The sequence below is a fragment of the Fukomys damarensis genome, unplaced genomic scaffold, assembly GCF_012274545.1.
Source record: "Fukomys damarensis isolate Sample0158 unplaced genomic scaffold, DMR_v1.0_HiC HiC_scaffold_16, whole genome shotgun sequence".
Lineage (NCBI taxonomy): Eukaryota > Metazoa > Chordata > Mammalia > Rodentia > Bathyergidae > Fukomys > Fukomys damarensis.
In genome coordinates, this window is record NW_022900928.1 from 64,674,967 (window position 1) to 64,697,963 (window position 22,997).

Here is a 22,997-nt window from a genome sequence, read left to right on the forward strand (position 1 = left end):
CCACCCCCCCCCCAAACATGGAAAAAAAGTTTTTTTTTTTTTTTTTTTTTTTTTTTTTTTTTTTTTTTTTTGTCCTACAGACAGCCTGACCATTCCCACAACCTCCCTTCCCCAGTTACAGTTTTGTACTCACTCCTTGTCAGGATTTTATTTCTACAGTCACCAGGTCAGAAGTTCCCGCTCCAGCATCAGTAACTTGCTAAGGGTTAGACAGCCAGTGGCAGTGTAGGTTTTATTCCTCTTCACTGCCCTGTATGGGTGCAAGAGGGCAGCTCCAACAGAGGACAGGAGCACTGTACTCAGAGCCCAAACATTTGGCCTTGCATCCCACTCTGCCACTTATCTTGTGACCTAGGCAAGCCACCTACCTAGGTCTTCTGGCCTGTGAAACAGTGATTATGGTGCTCAACTCCTAGGCTGATGTGGAAATTGAGACGTATTTGTCTGTGTGACTTTAGGCCCCCTCGAGGTATCCCTTGAAACTGGATTAACAGGAACTAGAGCAAGTGAGGGGCTTGAACCACACCCTAGGCCTAGAGGCAGGGGCTCCATCCAGATTAGTGAGCCAGGTTCAAAATCTTCAGGTGTCTCACCCGGCCTGGAGTCATTCTCTAAAATGATTTGTCAAGTGACAAGCAAAAATATATTTCCAATTTAAGAGTGTGATTTGCCTGCAACTTTTTAATCCTCAGGCTGTTGTTGAATAGATTAAAGTGTCTGCTTTGATCCATGCATTTAGATGGAAACATAAATATAGCCATCACTTATTCTCTAGCTGCCAGGCTGGGTGTCATCTTGCGTCATGCTGGCTTGCGACCCAGCCAGGGTAATGCATGAGAATGACCTTTTTGCCATTCAAATCCCTTTTACATTTCAGCCCTGACTTTTCTGCTCCAGCCTGCTCCCATCAGCTGCTACCTAATTGAACCACAGCTCAAGCTGGGAAATGGTCACTGGGGAAAGAGTTGGGGCAGCCAGGTCGCCAGCGGGAGGCGAGGCCTCCCAGTGGCCTGGTGCTGCGAACTTCCTCCAGCTTGGGAGAGCCCTGCAAGAATAAACCTCTGGAGAAATAGATTTTGAAGAGGAATTTGGTACATAGATCTTCTGTCAGCGGAGCAGACTCCGGCTCAGCCGTTTTTTCAGGCTCGGTGCTTATCCAGAAATACATCTATTTTTACATGGCTCTCTGGCGAGATTTCCTCTTCCCTTGCGGACTGGGAGGCAGCGGAGGGAGCCGGCGGGGCGGGGAGGCGACCGTTCTGAGCCCTGGGCTTCTCATGCCTTCCCCGCCTTCTCCAATCCCCAGATCAACCTCCCTCCTCGCAGCTCCAGCCTCATCAACACGCCATTCCTCTACACCTCCCATATTCCCAAGCCTGAAGTTCCCTGTGGGAGCTGAACCTGGGGGGCTGGGCTGTGAGCGCTGGGCCTCGCAGGTGTCACGCGCAAAGGCGCAGGAAAGCGCGCGCTCGCTGTCTCCAGCTGATGCAGCACAAAGACTGGCTGTGCACTCGGCACCCAAACAGTGGGACCCAGCTCTGAGAGGCCTGCTGACCCCGGGCGCCATGGCTGCCGGAGCCCCCACGCTGTGTGCTCTGGCAGGCAATTAGACCTCAAAAAATGGCTTGTGAGATGTCCGAAGTGGGGGGGAAGCAGATAATGACCGAGGCTTGGCCATGTGGAGGGGATAAGGTTGACCACGTGCTGATGGACCCAGCAGCCTTAGGGACATGTTCACCTGCTGCCGTAGACCCTTTTGGAGATCTGGACACCCATACTCCTCCTTTCCCTAAATTTCCCTGAAAAAAAAACAAAAAAACAAAAAACTTCTTTCACTCCAATAACATTGGTGCTTGGAGACCCAGACCCCCAAGATAATTGCGGAGAAAGTAGTCCCAAGATAGGAATGACGCTACACTGGCTGCTTGGCTGCCTAGCCCGGCCCCGCCCGTGCCCCGCCCCTGCCCCTTCCCCAAAGGCTCGGTCTCCACCTTCAATGGAAATAAAGCGTTTCTAAATGGGGAGGGGAGGAGGGGATGAAGGGAGGGCGGGGCCAAGGGGAAAAAATGAGAACCAAGAGCTGTCCTGTGAAGGCACAGGATCCCAGTAATGAATGTAACTGCATTGTATACTTAGATTGTACTAACAAACTCAATAAAAAGGAAAAAAAAAAACACAAAGTCTTCTTGTGCCCAGTGGCTCAAGGCTCTGGAAGTGCCCAGTCCTACTGAAGTGCCCAGGCTCCGGCTCTTCACTCCTGACTTGAACCAATGTACACACCTCCATCTCACAACCAGGTGCGTGGGCACTTCCGGAGATCAGCCCTACCCACCTCCATCCTCAACCTGCCACTCTGGGGTCTCCTTCCTGACATTGCACCTGCCTCCCATTCCCTCCCACTCTGCTCATCTCTTCCTCTGCCCGGCTTTTAAACACCCATTCTGCCCCCATCACTCCCCACAGGCCAGCACAGTCATTGTGGCCCTACTGAACCTCCTGTTCTGGCTCCTCTCCCTCCACACAGCTGTCTTTTCTCAGTCTCTGCACTGGGATGGGCACAGGCCCGTTACCAACAAGCTGTCATCATCAACATGCAGCCTGTGTCCCACTGTCCTGCCAGAACCCTGCCTTTCCTCACCCAAAATACCAGCTGTCCTGGCCTCTCAGATAGGCCCTCTCCCAGCTCTCCTCCTTCCTATGCCTGCTCTTTCCCTCTCTAGCTCTTCTTCCTCCTACCTTTTCTTTATCCCTCAAGGCTCTTGCCTAATTTTCCTCCTACCCTCTCTCCCCAAGCCTTCAAACGGTGCTTCCACGTGAATAGCTCACAGATTTCTGTCAACAGGTCTGGCATTTCTGGTTAAGTGTCCTCAACTGCTCCTACAACCATTCCAGGTTGGCAAGAACTCTCTGCTTGTCGCCTTTAAGTCAATCTTCCTGAAACAGATGCATCATCTACCCTCAAGAACTAGCTTCACTTCTGGTCGTGACCAATGTGTTTTTGCCTCTCATTTCTTAGGCTTGATCCCAATTAACTCCTCTTTTCCCCTAGTTCCCTCTCACGCACACAACCAAACACCCTAGCCATCAACCAATCATCAAGCAAACTCTAGCTTTCTTTGCACTGACTAGGCACCTCACAACCTTTCCATTCTAATTTCACCCCTGGTTCTAGCCCTTTCTCCATCTGCAAGGTCTATTGCAGGATCCACTCCCCTGTTGTGGACAAAATAATGCCTCTCCTCAAGGAAGTTCAATGCCCTAACCCCTGGAACCTGTGAATATGTTACTTTACATAGCTAAAGGGACTCTGCAGATGTGATTAAGATTACTGACCATAAGATACAGGGACTATCTTGGACTATTGAGTAGGTTCAGACTAATATCAGCCCCTAAGAGCAGGGAACTTTCATCAGCTCATGTCAGACATGTGCAGCAAAAGAGAAAGGAGTAGAAAAGGGTGGCAGAAGGGGAAGCCAGATAGCTTTCAGGCATGATAAGGGAACTCAGTCTTGTGACCACAAGAAACTTGGAAGAGCTTGGACACACATTCTTCCCAGATCCTCCCTGTAGGGGCCCAGCTAGTTGACTCTTGATTCCAGTTTCATAACAGAACTAGTCAAGCCAACGTGAATCTCTGACCTTTAAATTGTGGGATAATAAATTTGTGTCATTTTACGCTGTTAATTTTATGGTAATTTGTTACAGTAGCAATAGAAAACTAATTATCTTAAGCCCTTCAGCTGCTGTTATAACAAAAGTACCTTCGCCTGGTTAGCTAATGCAACAGAAATTTATTTCTCACAGTCTTAGAAGCTGGGAAGTCCAAGATCAAGGCACCAGCAGTTTCATAGTCCAGTGAGGGCTGCTTCTTATAGATGTACCTTCACTGTATCTTCAAGGGACAGAAGGAAAGAAAATCAAATAGGCTCTCTCTAGCCTTTTCTGTAAAGGTACTATCCCATTCATGAGGGTGAGGTCTTCATCACCTTGGGAGTTAAGTTCCAACATATAAATATGAGAGGAGGCACTCCACATTCATGCCATAGCACTAATACACCCCAACATTACCCATTCAGAAAACTGCTGCAATAAGATCAACCTGGCATCCAGTGCTTTTCAGGATTCCCAACTGCATAGCATGTATGGCCCAGATCCTCACCCTGACTTTCAAGTCTACCTCCAGTTTTCCTTTCTGGCTCATCTCCCATTGAAACCATCACTTAAAATATACTGGCACCTTCACATCCTCCAAAATCACTCCAGCATCCCACCTCCAGATCTGTGTTCATTCTATACCCTCATCTGGAATTCCTTCTCCTTTCTCCTCTTCTCTTCCTATCCAAACCTGAGCTCTGTCAAAGCCTGCCACTAGCCCCCTCCTCCAGGAAGCCTCCAGGAGCCCTGCAGCCTGCACAGAACTCTCCTCCTTGATCCACTTGGCACTTGGTGCACCTGGCCTTGAGTTAGATTCTGGCTCTCTTTCAACACCCTTCCCAATTTAAGGACACAATCTACAGATTTTGTTTCTCTTATCTCTACCACTGTGCTAGCACAGTTCTGAGTACAAAGTAAGGGGTCAACAGAAAATCACTGGGTTATATACAAAAGAAAAATGTTTTCTCCCAGTGCCCTATTGAGCAGTAGGTCCCAAATGTAAGGACCAGCCAGTGGCCAGGGGCCAGGGGCCAGGGGCCAGGAGATAGGGTTGAGGCCTCGGCCAGAAGGCCCCTCTGAGTGTGCTGAGGTACTGAGGGGGGACAAATAATCCTGACTTACACAGTAGCCCTGAGAAGATGCAGAGAAGGGTCCCCTGAGCCAGACCAGAAATGAACCTGGGGCAGGAGCAGATGAGTCCAGAAGACCATCCCCAAATAGACAAAGGGACGCAGAAAGCAGCCGAAGGAAGCTGACAGAATATCCAGTCTGGGTTCAGGGAGCAGGAAGGCTCTGCCAGGACCAGCAAATTAGCCCTTCCCACACTCCCTGGCTGGACGAGGGGACAGTGCCAGTGCCACATGTCAGACACCATGAGGACTTGGGAAAGGGCTGAGAGGAAAGGCAGAGAAGAGAGGAAGAAGGGGGAAAGAAGAAGGCAGGAGAGGCAAGATGAGAGAAGACAGGGAATGAGTGTGAGGAGGAGAGAAGGGGAGGGGAAGTGGGGACTTCTAATGGCCACTGTGGAGGACCAGTCCCTAGACTGCCCTTAGCCCACTGGAGTTAAGGTGAGGTGAAGATAAAGCACCCCTCTACCCCCATGGCTACCACAACTAAGAAATTATGTAGAGTAATTAATCAAAAGCTAATGAGAAATGTGTTTTCTCTCCTAGCCTAGCCCCACATCATATTCTTATTAGCTGAGGTTATTACAATAGTAATCACGCGTGCTCCAGGCGCAAATTGGGTTTTTTGCTCCACTGCCACCAATTTAGAAAACCATTAGTGGCAAGATAAAGTCCCCATGGCTCACACCAGGCCAAGCTGGGTGAACCTGCTGCTGGGCCCTACTCTGACAGCCACACATCATCGTCCAGGGGCACTCCCAGAGCACCCAGAGCTCTCCTGGGGGCACTGACAGGCAGAAGGGGCCCAAACCCTGGAGAGGGCGGGAAGTGCTAGGCTTGGGGTGGGAACCTTTGATTTCATGACCAGGAACAACCCTCATCACATGATGTGTAAAGCTGAGTTTGTTTCTAAGGTCTAAGTCACCCCAATTTTCTCTTGAGCCCTTCTCAACTCAGAACCTGTCTCTGGAAGGAATTAGCTAAACCCTGGGTCCCACACACAGGTTTGCAATTAGGGGCTGACTCTTAAAAAAAACTTTCACTAGTAAAATGAAGGGTAATGTAGCACTTTCATTGTTCTTAATTCTGAAACTGTCCTTCCTATTTTGTTCATGGTTTTATATACATAAACGTGTGGGTCAGGTATGTATGTATATATTGTATTTATGTATATTTTTAAGTACACATATGAATTACACACAGTAATTACTCAAGTCTCTTTCATTTACAAAGTATGGATTTAAATAGCTATTGCAAAACTGGAGAAGTGTTGGTTCGGGTAACGAGGAGTTACAGGAGTAAAACTAGAAAGTCAAATGGTATTGTCAGGCCTCTTATTTTCTCTCTCTTTACATTGCCTTTGTGTTCTCTTAGTCTGCGCTTCCTTCCTGGATGGGCCATGGGAAAAATGACCCCTGCATCATAGCCAAAGGCTGCTCTGGACTTACATTCCAAGGAGGAAGATCTTCCATCTCCTTCGACATCTGCAGACATAGGCTGGGGCACACTCTGACTGTCCCACCTTGGGTCATCATGTGGCCCAATGGCTGTAGGCAAGGACACTGTGTCATCCAGATCTGAAGCTGAGGTGACAGTTCTGTCCTTCTCCCCCACTGATACAAAGGAATAGTCACTACCCCAAAGAAAGTAGAGATATGTAACTAAAACAGAAGGGTAATGGATGCTGGGAGGAGAACACAACAGACAAATACTACACCTGGCAAACTAAAAAAACAAGATGTAGGGACAGGGATTTAGCTCAGTGGCTCCACCGCCTGCCTCATATGTTCAAGGCCCTGAGTTCGATCCCCACCACCAAAAAACAAACAAACAAAAAACAAGATGTACACCCTCGACCTGCCTCTGCAAAATTCTTTTCTGAAAGTCAAAGGCTGGCTACCAAAAATATCAAAGCTCATTTTGTCCAAATACTTCTTCCAGGATTCTCACAGAAGAAAGGCCCATTACCCTAACTCAATCAGTGCGTGAGCTTAGTGTATATACTTATCAGTCTCACTGGTGGAGCCAAACATCAGAGGGCTTCTTTATGACATTATAATGGACTGACAAATCCTCCAACCCATTACTGATTATTCTGCACTGAAAACCAAGGTGCAAATCTAGATGATTCTCAAAGTCTTGGTGCTGAAGATAAAGTCATTGGGCAGCAATTCCTCTACAGAGGCAAATTCCAAGGGGGCCTAAAGACCTAATAGAAATCCAGTGAAGATACCTTAAACACACTTGAAGAATATTTGGCCCTTGGGCAAAATGGCCTCCATTGGCCTCACAGTGTGAGCTTGGCCATGGTGCCTCCAAATCATTTTAATTTTAGTATATGTGCTGCCAAAACGAGCACAGCTCCTCCAAATCAGTAAGTCAGAAATGGTCAGGACATCCCTCTTATAGGCATACTGATTTAGTTATTTCTATCATTTATTATTACTTAGTTCTTTGAGCCTGTTGTCCACAGAAGTTGTCACACATAATAAACTCCCCTATCTGTACAAAGAGGGATTTGAACAAAATGCATACAGGTTACAGGGCAGGCAGAAGGAATAATGTCAGTGTACTGCCTGAGAGTGCTGTGAGCATTTAGGGAAAAAAGGGGTTGCTTCTAGATGGGAGGTAGGGAAATTACTGCTCCAGTCTGATAGGCACAAATTGTGAAGAAGGTAGAGCACTACCTTCTGAGGCAATGGCCCAAGCAGAAGTCTGCAGTCAAGAATACTGAGGTAAGAACCACCTCTCCCGAATCTAGAAAAGGCCAGAATTGAATGGGCTTCCCTTCTGGGCCATCTGCCTCCTCTTCTAGGGATGCATGGAGAAGAGCTCCCTAAGGACCTGTCCCCAGAGACTCTTGGGCATATGACACCCTCAGCAGGACCATGCAAGTAATGGCCCCCTCCTGCCACCTCCCATTATCTGCCTCTCCAGCTTGGCCAAGGCTGTGCTGCTAATTAGCAATCAGCTCAGCTCTCCCAGCCCTACCCTCTGCCAGGACAAGGCTGATCACTAAGGCTTTCTCTCTCTCCTGCAGGGAAGGCACAGCAGGAAGCTGGAGGCAGGGGGCAAAGGGAGGGAGGAGCAGCTTTATGGGCTGGCTGAGGAGGATAACAGAGAAGGAATGGAGGTGTTTGAGACTAAACAGTGACGCTCAAGGAGCTTCAGGCCTCTCTGGCTCCTGCTTGGGTGGAGCTTCTGCAATAACAAGAATTCCTAGCAAGAAAGTAGTTGTAAAAGCCCTTTTCCCATAGTGTCTCATTAGTTTAGTCCCTAAGCAGCTACAGGAGACAAGTATTAACAGCAGCAGCAGTATCATTTAATGTCTTTTTTCCTTGCTCAACTCTAAGATTCACAAAGGAAGGGACCATGTCCGTCTTGTTACCTCTACGTATCTTCAGCCCTACATAAAGTGCCCAGCACAGAGTTGACATTCAACAAAAAGTTGCTGGCTGAGTGGGTGGATGAAAGGATAGGACAGTAAGGCAGATAGATAGGCAGATGATAGATTATGCCCAATTTTACAGATTAAGAAATTGAGGCATGGGGCCAGGGATTTAGCTCAGTGGTGCCACCACCGGCCTCGCAAGCACAAGGTCCCAAGTTTGATCCCCAGTACCAAAAAAAAAAAAAAAATGAGGCAGAGAGAAAAAGTGACTTATCAAAGAGCAATCAGGACGCTAGTAGCAGATCAGTACCAAGTCCCAGTCTGCCACCTCCCCATCTGGCATTCCTCCTAATCCCCAAAACTATCTCTCTCCCTTAACTTCTTAAATATGCCCTGCCAAGAAAAGCCCATCCTACTGAAGTTCTGATTCCAATGCTCCCTTGCCGGTATAGCTCCCATAGTAAGATTGATCCCCAAAGTCAACTGGCCATGGATGAGAGACAGGGCAGCCCTGTTTGGTACTCACCATTCTGGAAAAAACTTTATTGCTGGCTGGAAAGGGGGAAAGTAGACAGAGGCATCTGAGCAGGAGCCCCCACAGAATGGATGCCCCTGGTGTAGGGTGGCAGCACAGGCCTTGAAACCACATGGATGCTAGCTAATAACTCAGGTCCTTCCCTCCCACAAACACCAGCTTCTGCTCACTCGTTAGTTCACTCACCAGAAGGCCACCTTCCCCACTCCTCCTCTCCATGTCAGAGATCCCAGCTGCCAGCTCCCCAGTCTGAGATTCCTACCCCATGGAGGAACAATGCCAATTACACATGTCCCTCTGGGGGTTCAATTACATGTGACAACGAGCAAAGTCCCAGCCTTATCCTAGACTCCCTGCCATCTTCATTGCTCTGGAACCTGAAGCTCCCAGCATAAACGCAGACCAGATCCCAGCCCTGTCCCCTCCCACTCCAAGCAGAAGTTTCCTTGCCAAAACCTCCCTGCTTCACCTTCCACCATGCCCACCACCTTGGGCCAGGAGTTCTTCCTGAGCACCTAGTTTTGCCATTGTATTATATGTCCAATACCAAAACAGGGTCCTTTCTCCTTCAACTCTCTTCACAGCAAGTCTTGTCACTTCCTAGAAGCAGTATACTCTCAGGTTTCTCACATAGAACCAGGGCAGGCCATCTGGTGCCTGCTGTACCTGTTGTCCCTCTTTCCCTTTAGTTTTCTAAAACCCCAGACTTCTTTTCCCAGACCAAGCAGGGCCTTTTACTTCAAGCCCAGCAACCCTATGCGGCCTTTTGGTATTTCAAGGAGCATGTGTCTAGAAAAAGGATCCATAGCTAGAGGGGCCCCTGAGCACAGAAAACTTGAAATCCACTGCCTGGAGGCCCCATCCTACCTTCCACCCTGCCTTTGACAAGTTCAGTCTATTGTAACTCAGTATGAATTTTTATTTTTCCTGCCTGGCCTGGCATGTATGTGAATTTCAAGGGCTTTGCCACTTAAATCACCTCAACATCATAGACTTCAGTCCCTTCCTCTTCAGCACAAGGCATGGTCCCGTCACCTCATAGCTCCATGAGGGGCTTAGTATTCGAGGAGGGGCAGCCACTATCTTTGCCCCCAGTCTCCTCCAAAACAGAGCCTCTGGGCTGTGGCTTATGCAGCTCTCACAGGTATACTAGATGACACCAGATCCTACATAAAGAAGATAACATATCCATGCCATGACCAGTTTGGGGTCAGAAGGCCTGCAATCACAACAGCAGGTAGAACTGGGAACCGTGGTAAAAGTGGGGCTCCCCCAGAGTCCTAAAGTTAAGGGACCCAAAAAGACCATTTGATTCAGCCAATGCTTTGAAGAACCACTGCTTTAGCTCCTTCCGTGTACCTGTACATGGAAGAGGGAGACATACATAAAAAGAGACAAGATACTAGATTCCCTCCAGTACACAGAAGAGGCAACTGGTGCCAGAAAGGTTCACGTTTAAGGTCAAATAGTTGGTAAATAAAGGAGAGGAACTAAATGAAACTCAAGTGCCCTGGCTTCTTGGGTTGGTTTAAGTAGTCATGGTTACACATGCCTCCGGTGTAGTGGTCCCGAGTGTGACAACACAAGCCACCCTCAAGGCCAGCCTCTGTGCCCTACTCTAGATGGTGCAGGAAGGGTTGCCTGCGAGTAGGTAGACACTAGCATCATCCAGTCTCTGTTTTGCCTGCGGCATATACAGGGATCCTGGCAGAGAAGGGTGGGAGAGAAGCTGGGAAGCCACAGCCTGTGCATGCAAATGAGTCAGCTGCATAATTAATTAACATCAAACAGTTTCATTAAGAGATGGAGCTTTGTGGCTGTTTGTCTTTTTTAAAAAAACTGAAACAGTAGGGAAAGGACAGAGAATGGAAGTTCAGGCTCCTCAGGCCCAACTCAGAAGTTAATAATTCTGCCCTCTGGGGATGGTGGTAAAATCTGTTAGGAGAAGAGTTGGCTTAGGATGGCTTCAGCCCCAAAATTTTAGACTGGAAGTCCTCTTATCCCTCCTGGCAAGGATGATGCGCCCACAAATGTCAGCCCCCTAAGAACTGCACCAGACACCTCCATCTGGGCCTCCTCCTAGAATGGAGGTTTAGGGAGGAAGGTGGGCATTGTTATCCTAGGGCAGTACAGTCAGAGCTCACTGGGATCAGATTCCCAGCATTTGAGCAGTGGCTTCCCCAAGGAGGGGACAGGTGTTCTTGTGTGGTCTTGAAGCTCAGAGGCATTGCCTCCAAAATGGTCTCAAAACACCAGGGAACAGAGAGAATCTGTTTGGAAAACTGAACCTGGGGACCAGTTTATCCCTTAATCTCCAGCCCCAACTCCCCTCCTATTCTTTTTCTCTAAAATAGAAAGGGGGAGACAGGAGGATGGGGAATTCCTTGCTAAGCCTTTGGGACCTAATGCCACAGCCTGGAGCTTCTGTGAGTACCACACATGGGTGTGGCCCCCACTTGTCCTGGCTAAATTCCTGTGGGGCAGAGAAGTCACTTCTCAGAAGAAACTCTCCCAACTCTTCACCATCTGGCTCTGCTTCCCTCTCTAGCAATCTCCCAACACTCACCCTGTGCTCCACCCCTATCACTTCCTGCTCCCCAGCAGCCATGGCCTCTCACACTTCTGCTGGGATGGATGGCCTTCTTATCCTCTGTCTTACCTGTCTGGGCCACTCCTGAGCTTTCAGTGCCCAGTGTAAATATCCCCTCTGCTGTTAAGCCTTCCCTGACTCCCATCCTGCCTGCCTCTCCCTTCCCTACAAGGTTAAGTATTTTCTTCCCTGTTCTCTGCATAACCTGTGTTGTCATTAGTTTACTTGTCAGACTCTAGCAATAAAAATGCACTCCTTGAGGGCAGGTACCATATCTTTCTTCATCTCTGTATCATTGAGACCTGGGCTAGACTTTAAAAGTTTGTTCAATGAATATGTGAATAAATCTTTTGAACTGGAAATGATTACAGATACCTCATCCAAATGCCACACTCTTGATAAATGTCTCAACCATTCAGAACAAGAAGTCTATTCTCTTTCTGAATATATATCAAATCTCTGTGACAGAGAAGGGGTAGGAGTAGGAAAAATGACCCTCAATGGGTTGGTTTTGCAAGATAATGAACAAAAAGACAAGTGCCAGTCCCTACTAGGGTGATGCTTTATGCTGAGCAGCTGAGGACAGAGCACCGCAAAGGCTAAGGGTGCTGGGATGAGCCCTTGGATCCTCTTCCTGAGCTGCTGGGCACACTATCCAGAAAGTGGGTAGCCAAAGGGATCCCAGCACCTCTAGACTTCTCACTCAAGATTTCTCCCCACATCATGAGCCCAGGCAGCTTCTGCACAGACCTGTCCTCTGGCCAAACCTCCACAGCTCTGCCTGTCCACCCCAAGGCCTCAGCACCCTCCCTTCTACTCACCTATCCTCTCTCTTCTTCCATGCCTGCTGACCCTTGTGGCTTCTGTCTTCCCTGAGATGGCCAGAAGGGAGAGGATCCATTCTAAATTAACAAGGTTATTAGCAGTTAATTACCTGAGGTATCATTGTAATTGAAAAGAAAAAGGGAAGAGGCTCATAAACACCCCCAGCCTCCCATTCTGCCTCCCAGTACTGGGGAGGCAGTGACAAAGAACCCTCTCCCCAACACAAGGCCCCCCTGGACCATTGTCTTGGCTGAGTTCTCAGCTTTCCTACACACACACACACACACACACACACACAGCTTTCCTGGGGAAATTCAGGAGGTAAAACAAACCCAAGAAGAGCCAGCTGCCCACCTCACTGACACTCCAGAGAGGCTCAGCAGCAGAGAGATTTATTACATTCTGAGAATATTTAAGGTGGAGGCACAAATCCAAGGCCTCATATCATTAGTAATTTTTTTAAATCTCAGATTGTCCTGTTATCCTACAATTAAGGATGGTGGGTATATGTCAGCAATATTGCTTTTTTTTTTCACTAAATTTGCTGCCACCAGAGATACACTGTGGCCAAGGATCATTCCCCTTTCCTCCTCCTTTCCTCTTGCCCCTGCCAGGGCTATAGGCTAAGGGCTGCAGGGAGGGATAGTGCACACAGAGGATACAAGAGTGGCCCCTCCTAGGCTGTCCATGCCACCCCAGCACCTGCTTATCCCTTGGCAAAGTGCATCTCCTCAGACACTCCACCAGCCATCACTGAGACCCTTGGAGGGAACCCTAGACCAGACTGCGTGAAAGCCTCACCCAGTGAGAGACCTGACCTTCCAGAACCCTCCCCTTCTCATCATATTGTCACTGTTCAGGGTAAAGCAGGAGGAGCAGCACCTGAGAAGAGCCCCAAATCCCTCTACTCTCACCCTAGAATCTCCCCTGGAGATAGGGGCAGGAACAAATGGCCACCTCACATCCAGAAGCCTTAGCAAAGGCCCTGCTGGGTGTCTGATGTGAACCTTGGTGTGTGCTGGCAGGACAATGCATTGAGGATGGACTGAGAGCTCCCACTCAGCAGACAGTACCCAGCTGCTTCAAGCCTTGGAGCTGTGCTGACTCCCTCACACCCTCCAGCCACCCTGCCTGGTCCCTTTTCCCTTCGCTTTTCCTATCCCTGGGTAAGGCTCTGGATTCCTCTGCCTCAGCAAAGGCCCTCTTCCTACTACTGCCCTGCTCTCCTGAGTGTTCCTAGGGTATTCTAGAAGTTGCAGAGGGTGTAATGGAGCCGACTGGGGCCCTTTGGGATGACCAGTGCCTCCCTGCAGGGCACACATGGGTTCCACAATGTGCTGTCTTTCAGGAAGCTCTTCTTTGGAACAGAAGCAGGGACACAGTCTTCCAGGGAAGTCAGAAGCCCATCTCCCTGGAAGGGGCAGTAAGTGAATAGCCTTGATTTTCCAGCTGCAGCAATCTCTGCTTCTCAAGGAGCAGTGGCAGCCCCAGGGGTACATGCAACTTGGTTTGAGGGGGAAAAAACCCAAAAATGGGAAAAGTCTGTCTCACTGCTGGAAGCTGTGCCTGACATCAGTCTCCCAAAATTCAGACCCTGGAGTCAATCCCCACTATAGGGCAAGGGGCAGCCAGAGCACAGAGGCAGGATAGCTACCAGGAAGGGTCCTCGCAAGGCTCAAGAAGAGACTAAGTGGGGCCAGGAAGAGGCTCAGCCCATCAGTAATCAAGCCACCTTGTGTGGCCTTGAGGCTTGAGCAAGGGCATCTAGAAAGGATTTATAACTACTACCTGCCTGGTGGGACCCACCACAGAATGGCCTTCTTCCCTGTGGCATAGAACACAGGTCACAACCACCAGACCCTATTCTACAGGGTCCTGCATGGGCCCAACCAATCCCAGTCCCAGGACCCCACAAGAGAAGTCTAGGAATGCAGGGACCACTGGACTGCAGCAAGGTGACCCTTGAGGTCCTGCTGCAGCAGGTAGACTCCACTAGCCACTACTCAGCCCCCTTCAAGACCTCAATTTAGTTTGAGTGAGAAATAAATATACAGCACAAAAAAAGCACAAACGGTGTGTGCAATGTCAAGTAGCAAAAGGTCACCCAAGGTATGGGTGCACATACCTGTAATCGCAGCACTCTGGAAGGCTGAGGCAGAAGTATAGCAGGTTGAGCCCAGCAGCGGCCACATAGAGACTTAGTGAGACCCGGTCACAGTTCACCATCTTTCACACAGGTGACTCACAGCTCTGAATTGGGGCCCTCTGCCACTGACCTTGCATCTCCATACTGCAGATGGTCTTTCTAAGATAATTCTAGCCATGCATGTATGTTCCTGCTAAAACCCTTCCTTCCTTTCTTTCTCTTTCTTTTCCTTTTCTTTGTTCCTCGGGGGCCACACAATAATATCAAAATCCCATAGAGGGTCAGGATTTAGCTCAGTGGCACCGCACCTGCCTTTCAAGCACAAGGTCCGAGTTTGATCCCCGGTACCAAAAAAAAAAAAAAAAAAAAAAAAATCCAATGGAATAACAGGTGCTTCAGTCCTAATTGCTCCCAGTACAAGCTATCTTCCAGCCATCCCAAACTCCTTGCCAACCTCTGAACTTCTATGCTGCTCTGCCTCTGGGCCTCTGTACATGCTATTCCTCTCTCTATCCCAAAATAGCTCAAGCTTTTGGAGACCATCTGCAGCTTTGCCTTCCTAGCACTTGGTATGCAGAAATGATGCCTTGCTTGAATGGATGATGAACATAGGAAAGGATAGGTGAAAAATACCACGAGGTTGTAGAGTGTTCCTCATTTTAAAAGTGAGGAAACAGATTCAGAGAGGTGAAGCAACTTGCTCGATGTCACACAGAATCAGCACCCTTTGCTGCCTCAGAAGAGCTCAGGTAGATCCAAGGCAGAAGGAAGAAGAGAATGAGAATCCAGGATTGGTCTGGACAGCACAGGGAAGGAGTAAGAAGTGGATGGAGGGAAGAGCTGGAAAAGGAAATGATGAGAGGTCAGCACTTCCAGTTAAAACAGTGAACATGGTGCCTTCAGAAGTGACAGGCGTAAGCCAGTGGGGAAGAGCCGGTGTCCTAGTGGGAAAGAACTTTTCTCCTCTGGGAATCAGAATGGCACCAGAAAAACCTTGGGGCTGAAGTGAAGACAGGATATCATATAGATGGGGGAATGAGTGGCCATGCAGTTATGGTTTAGGTCACAATTTTCCCCAAAAGGCTCAAGAGTTCAGAGGTGTGCCTTCTGAAAGGTGACTAGATCGTGGGTACTAACCTTGAATGTGCCCTTAGGAGGCAGAGCCTGGTGGAAGAGGCGGCTCACTGAAGACATGCCTCTGGCTCTTTCTCTCTCTCTTCCTGCTTCCGGCTGCCATGAAGTGAGCAGCTTTCCTCCCACCGTTCCTTTCCACTGTGACATTTCTGCTTTGGAGCCAACCAACTATGGACTGAAACTTCTGAAACCGAGCCAAAATAAACCTTTTCTTCTTTAAGTTGTGTCAGGTGCTTTGTGCCAGAAGTAGAAAGTAACTAATATACACCGTGACAAGGCTGTGTGAGGGTTGTTAAGCCTGGGACGATTTTATGACCCTGAAACAGGAGCAGCCCTTTCCCATCCCTAAACCCACAACAGGGGAAAAAAAATAATTATGCATCATAGTCTCAGAAACAGAAATCTGGGGACAAAGTCTAGGCCTTTGACCCATGAAAACCTCACCTTTCTAGCCCTGCTGGGAAAACCTGGGCTCCTTGGGAGAAGATAAAAGTACTGATAACGCTGTTCTCCCTATGCCATCTGCCTACAGCCATGGGGACTACGGGAGATGAGGGAGGTAAGTTTTCCATCATCAGCCACCCGGGCCTGGTCTAGCCCTGCCCCACCCACACTGTCCCAGAGGTCAGGGCTCCAGCACCTGTCAGGAGGTAGCTGGGCTATGGCCAGCAGCTATGTCTTATCGAGAAGAATATGTCAACAGCTCCCTATTTCTGCAAGTGGGACGCAGCATAGCTGCATGCCCTAGATGTGCCAGTGCTGCTGCTGGGCCAGAAGAGCTCAGCTTCCCCAGCCCCCAGCCTTGAGCAACCAAGACAACCCAGGCCAAAGCTATTCCTACACCTGCCCCATCATGGGAAGCTTGAAGACTGACAGAGATAAAGGCAAGGCACCAGAACACTGACTTAGCTCCTCTGCGTCCCCAGGAAACTCGGACCTGGGGGAATTAGGAGGCCCCAAACAACATCACAGGTCTGTGCATCCTCACTGTGAACTTGCAGCACTGCACATGCTCCATGTTTCCCTTCACCAGACCCTGAGAAATGTGCTAGCTGAACCAGGCTAAACTCAGGGTCCTCCTCACCATTACTCCTGGTCAAGAGCTGGGAACTTCACTGACAGGTGAAATTGTCAGGCGGCAGCTGGGAAAGGCCAGTGGAAAGCAGAATTTTGCAGAGCACCTGTCCTTCATAGTGACAGTCTTCCTCTCTCACTCACCTCCTCCTGCCCAGCCAGCTCCAGACCAGCCATAAGGCAATGAGGAGGAGCTGGGCAGGGACTGAGGATCCGGTACAGACAGCCTAGGCACTGGCCACCCACTCCTCCACCCCTGGCAGCATGAGCCCCATCATCAGGCACTAATTAAATCCCCCTAATAAGGAAATAAGGATGCAGCAGCCGGCTCTGCCATGGCCTCCCCGGCCCACCGCCCTCGCCTCTCCATTGGACTTATCGCTCGTCACAGGATGTTTACAATAATTTTTAATTTGTGCAATTATTAATCACTTTTCTATCTGCCTCATTTGCATAATAATTAGTCATCTCGCTGTTTGGCATGCCTGTGAATGACAGTGTTTTAAATTGAATTAAGATTTTAATATTCTATTTTCCTGCTTTCTTCCCCTCCACACGCTAATCAAAGTCAGATTTGGCAGCCAGAGGGAGGGTGGGGAGGAGGTTGGCAGGCACTGGACTTGGCCCGCTCTGTGTGCTGAGAACTATGCTGGGAGGAGGCATGTGTGAAGAAGGCAACAGCAACCTCCCCTCACCCCAAACCTAGCACTTGACAGGTTAACACAGCCTGGGTAATTGAGCAGAGGTAATGAGTGAGGAGTGGGCAAAGGCGACAGGGAGGGAGGGTCGCACTGGCTCAGCAGCACCAGAGATCAAGGAAAGGGCTTTCACTTCTTTTCTTTTTCCAGATAGACTGTCTTTTGCAAGGGAAAGTTGGAAAGCACATTACAAGCCCATACCTGATCCCCAGTTACTGGTCTAGGCTAACTTTGATGGCTCCATGTCCCCCAGGTAGAGAAGCAGGCTGGAGCCATCCAAAATCCACTGCGATTCTTTCAGTGTGTGAGAAACTGGTCTCTGCAGTTGAGTGTGATTGCCCTCCCCGCTTCCTCACACCAACAGGCCCTCTGCCCAAGCTGGATGCCTCACGGATGGGTAACAGGAGTGTTGCGTTCCCACTGACAAGGGGTAACGAGCAGGAGCATGCTGCCCCATACCTGGTCAGGTATGAGTCTACGAATCTCTTTATTACCCTCAAGCCTCTCTTCTGACTACCACAGGAATTCCGCTCCAGCCTGGAGAAGGGCTTGCTCCGGCCTCCCTGATGCTACTGCTGAATTGCTTCACATGTTGCCATGGCAATCCCTGCGGCTACCCGGGATACCCAGTGCTGCTCCAGAATTCTCTGCTTAGGCAGGGCAGCTCTCTCTGCAGCCTGCCTGCAATACCTTCCTTTTACCACCACATGGTCACCAGCACATAGCCTGCAAAGCCGGAGATTGGCCTCTCTGTTCAGGTGAGTAAGGAGGGAAGGCAGGAGCAAGAGACTTGTGCTGGACAAATAATCAATGATCAGGCCATTACAGTTAAGGGAGGTGGGGACCAAATTCCAATTCAGACACCAAGGCTTTCCTCTGGCCAAAGCAGGGAAGGACCCCATGCCAGTACAGAAATCCCTGTCTCCCACAAGAAGCAGGGCCTCCCAACTCTGTACTCAGAGGCCAAGGGAAGGAAAATCACCTAGATAGGGAAGAAGGAAAGTGAGCCTTTCTGCCAGAATTAGAATTTGGTGGCAGGAGGGAGGGCAGAGTGACTTCCAAGAGTCACTCTCCAAAACAGGGCCCCAAGGATAGTCTAAATGTACCACCTGCAAGCTGTTCAGCAAGTCAGGCAGAGAAGGTACTGGCACTCCTCAGGGCCCCTCTGGCTCAGGGTGTGAGGCCCTCCTGCCAAAGCATCTGAGAGCAAATGTGTCTCGAAGCTACTCCCCTTGAATCTAGTAGTTATAGGAACCCATTTGCTTACTCTTTGCCTGAAGGGACAGACACAAGAACTATCAAAATTAAGAAAGTCACAGTCCAATCCAAGAATGATGGAATTTCTGAGAAACCATGCCCTAAAATTATGGGATGTGTCCCCAACCCAAACTAGAGGAAGCATACAGCCTTCTTATCCCATCATAAACCAGTCCCAGATAAGCCAAGGCTATACCTGTGATACATCATCACTCAGGGGCCCCATCCTCTACTACAATCCCTCTCCCTCCACAGTCCCTGAATAGCGAAGGGAGCCTTTTAGGTAATAAGACACATAACTAGGGCTGCAGCAGCCTCTGCTGGCCACCTTCTCCTTCCACACCTCACCTAGGGATGAAAAGAAGGCCAGGAGATTCCCCAAACTATGCTTACCACGAGTTCTGGCTGACCTGGGCTGCTAGTTTATACCTGTTGACCTGTCATAATTATTAACGTACACTCACTCACTCACTCTCAGAAGTATCCCACTGAACAACAAATTAAATGGCCTCAATCACAGCCAAGTTCAGGGTTGCAGGGAGCTTAGGAGAAGGTGGAGAAACTGAGCACGGATGTAAACAATCCTCTCCCCAGGGGAAAGCTTCTCCTTTTAGTCAGCACCACAGAAGGGAATTCAGAGTCCCCTGCCCTGAGCCAGGGCAGAGGTATCTTGTCTGTCCCACCTGAAGAAAGAGGGAAAGCAGATGTCAGAGGGAAATGGTTGACAAAAGGAACAAAAACACAAAAAAGATAGAGGAGCAGATGCAGGAAGAGGGAGGAAGAGCCAGAAGGGTAAAGTGCTATGACTCAATATGTCCGGCAGATTGTCCAACAACAAGCAGCTGCCCATCCCAGTGCAGCAGGGCTGCCTTATTCAGCTTGGCCTTGGGGGCTCTAGATATGGCTTCTTGCTTCCTGCAAAGACACTCTCCCTTTTTCCTGCTCGTCATATGGTTTTCTCTAGATGACTCCCTAGCCTGAGTCCGAAAAATCTCTAACATCAGGAGTCATCAGCTGTGGCATTTAGTGGTCTAGGATAACAGCCACAGATCCCAGCCTGCAGTCCTGTGACAATGAAAAGAAAAAACCCAGCTGGTACAGACAGGTATTACTGAACTGCCTTCCTGTTCCCTGCCTCTCCCTCAAAGCAGTGGTCAGACCCAGCAAGGCAAATACTATAGTCAAACAACTGTCATCTAGTTGATTGGCTTAGTTCCAGGCTTCCTCCCACATTGTCTCTCCAGGCTCAAGCCAAGACTCTCCCCAACATGAGGCTGAATTTATCCCCTTTGCCCCAGACAGGAAAAAATTATTGTGAAAAGAAGAAATAAGGACCACCAAATCTTCAAGAAAATTTCAATGATCCCCCTCCCTTCATTTGCACATGAATCAGAAGACAGGCGCTACTGAGTCCTGCAAGTTCACACTTGCCTAGTTTTTACCTGCTATGAAACCTCAGCCTAGTGTTTAGTTGAATTCAACAAATATTTACTGAATGTCTTGTTCAGGGCAGGCTTTGTGGTGGACATTGGAGACTGGCCTCTGCCTTTAATAAGCTCGAAGTCTGGTGGGGGAAAAAAAAATCACAATTCGCTGTAGTACAGGGAGATCTATAATAGAGTGAGGATGTACAAGTATTATGGGAGTGAGTCCAAAGAGCAAGCATTTCATTCGGCCACTCTGCAGTAGCGAGAGACCAGGGAAGACTCCATGAAGAAAATGACATTTGAGCTGGGCCTGAAGAATGAGGAAGGTTCTGCTAGCAAAAAGGAGGAATAGGGAAAAATAGAGGTTTGGAGAAAGCAGAGGCCTTGCTGGGCATGGTGGCACACACCTGTAATCCCAGCTACTTGGGTAGCTGAGACAGAAAATTTTCAATTTCAAAGTCAACCTAGGCAACTGAGTGAGACCATGTCTCAAAATAAAATTTGTAAAAGAACTAGGGATGTAGCTCAGGGGTACAGCATTTGCCTAGCAGGTGCAAAGCCCCACATTCATTGTCCAGTAAAAAAAAAAGTAAAGCCTAGAGACCTGAAAAGAGTGTTCTGCCAAGCCAATTGTAAAATCCAGAGAGTACAGAGAAGAGGTGGATAAATTGGGGTGAAAGGGGCCTTGAGAAAAAGCTAAGGAGACTGAACACACACGTGGACAAGGGCTTCCCTGAATCTGCTTCCCCCACCCCGCTGGAGGATGGTCCTGTCCTCAGCTTCCCCCACAGTACTAGGACAATCACCATTTCTCCCACCCTGTTCCCACAAAAAGTTGGATTCCTTGTCTGGAGCCCGAATGAGGTGGCTGAATATCTGCCAGGAGAGTTCCATGTGCTAAATGAAGCCTTCAGCTGGTATTGCTGACATGATCATCAATTAGCTTAGCTGATTAAACCTCCTCTGAGGAGCAGGGGCAGGGTCTCCTGAAGGCCCTGCACTCAGTCTGGTCTCTTCCTGTTCAGGTCAGAATAACCACCCCAGATCCCTGTATTCATTTAGAGAAAAAGCATAGGCTTTGGTAGCTCTGTGGTCTTTAGCTTCAGGTTCCTCAACTTAAAAATGCCAATATTAGCAGCAGATATGTTGGGTTGTAGTGAGTCTGATGCATGGAGCGTACTTACACCTCGTGCCCAGAATAGTGCTTTTTAAAAAATGATAGGTACTGTGAGGCACGGTGATGCACATCTGTGATCTCAGTAGTTGGGAGGCTGAGGCAGGAGGATCACCCTAAATTCAAGGACAGCCTTGGCTATACAGTAAGTTGAAGGCTAGCCTTGACTACATAAGCAAGACCCTGTCTCAAACAAACAAAAGGAAAAAAAAAAAGATAGCTATTAATTAGCCTTGAGCTTTGGGCTGGGGGTTTGAAGAGGAGTGGAGGAAAGTTCCTGGCCATAATATCTCATAATCCACAAAATAGCAAGATGAATGTCTTTAACATGCCATGAAAGCTCAGAAAAAGGTTCCATCAGCAACAGATCCTACAGCAGGAGCAGTAGCAAGTTTCCAAAGTGGAACTGGACAGACAGGCCCCCTCTATAGCCTTGCCACATCTCAGTGCCCTAGATGGTTGTTTGCATAGTGGCTTTGTCTTGTCAACACTTTCTCTTTAGTTCACATCTAAAGACTTTGCAAATAGTGACTCAAAAGCTAAGTGTTCTCTAGTATACTGACCAGCTAATCTGAGCTCAGGAGAATGGGCCCACATAACCCTCATGGCAAACTTCTCTCTCTCATGCACCAAGAAAAACCAGGACAAGACCTGGCAACTCACCAGTTTAATGTTGAAAAGGCATAGAAGAACAAGAAAGTGGGATTTCTAGAGGATAAAGGTAACTACAATGGGGCTCCGTCTCCCATCTCCTCTCTCACAGTCTCTGTAAAAGAGACATGGGAACCTGTGACAATAGTTAGCACGGTGAGAACCAGAGGTGAGACTCAGTCACCAAGAAAGTGAATTCAACCCTAAAATCATTGATTAAACTAAAAGACAGGGAACTTACATCTACTACACTGAGCCGAGCATCCTGAACATTATGATCCAGGCTCACTCTAACTGGAATTCTGTCAGCTAGAAGAGTTAGTTTGTTTTTATAAGCCTCAAGATGGATAACTTATGGGGTAAGAATGGTTTGGAGTGATAGAGCACTTGCTTAATATGCATAAAGCCTGGATTCCATCTCCAGCACCACACGCGCACACACACACAAAGAAAAAATTTTTTTGACTTTAATTAGGCCAGGAGTGGTGGTGCACGCCTGTAATCCCAGAACTCAGGAGGCTGAGGCAGGAGTATGACTGTGAGTTTGAGACCAGCCTGAGCTACATAGTGAGTTCCAGGTCAGTCTCAACTACATAGTGAGACCCTGTCTCAAAAAAACAAAAAAAATAAAATAAAATAAAATAAAACTTTAATTAAAAAATAAGATGACTTATTCAGACAAATGGTGAAGACACAGGGAAAGACCACTGAAAATGGCTAGAACTTAGGAATGGAATACACACATGATCCAAGAGCATGACAGAATAGAAAGTGTTCAAAAATGCGTGGGAATGGCATTAACAGAAATGTGAATTGCCAGGAGATCCCAGGACTAGAACTGGTGTGTGGATTCCCTGTCCTTGAAGACCTTTTATTGGGGTGGAGATCAGGCAAACACCTGAAGGGCCAGAGCTAGGGCAGAGTTAGACCTGAGGATGTCAGCAGAGACAAAGCCTAAGGATTTCCACAGTCACCCTTTTCCCTAGCTGCCAGTCATAGTAGTCTGTTGTTGGGTTCATGGCTGCCTCTACCTCCTCTCCCAAAGCCAGTGCAGTGGTTTTCACATTCACAGAAGCCCGACAGCAACCTGACCTCTACCTCAGATCTGATCAGATGCTGTTTACCAAAGCACAGGCACCAACCCAGAAGCTAGGGACAGGCAATGGGGCTGAGCAGAAAAGTTACTGCCAATATGACCCAGGCCAAGGGGTCAAAGTGCTCCCCTCTGCCATCTCCATGTACTCTGCACTAAGGGCAAGTGTCCAGCAGTCACTCTACTACCTAGCATCTCCCTTGTTCCTCCCCTCCTCACCC

The 22,997-nt window shown here is 48.6% G+C and overlaps 1 protein-coding gene across 2 annotated transcripts in view; it reads right to left on the reverse strand.

Moving 5' to 3' along the window:
* Positions 1 to 111: 111 nt before the first annotated feature.
* Bud13 (BUD13 homolog) overlaps positions 112 to 22,997 on the reverse strand; it is a 55,678-nt gene continuing 32,792 nt past the window's right edge. The window contains exons 13-14 of one of the 2 annotated variants that reach the window (XR_004517470.1): positions 12,119 to 12,199; positions 112 to 1,799 (exon numbers count right to left, since the gene is read on the reverse strand). The gene's annotated coding sequence lies outside the window, so the exon portion shown is untranslated. The remainder of the gene's footprint in view (positions 1,800 to 12,118; positions 12,200 to 22,997) is intronic. The other variant, XR_004517472.1, reaches the window with a different exon arrangement.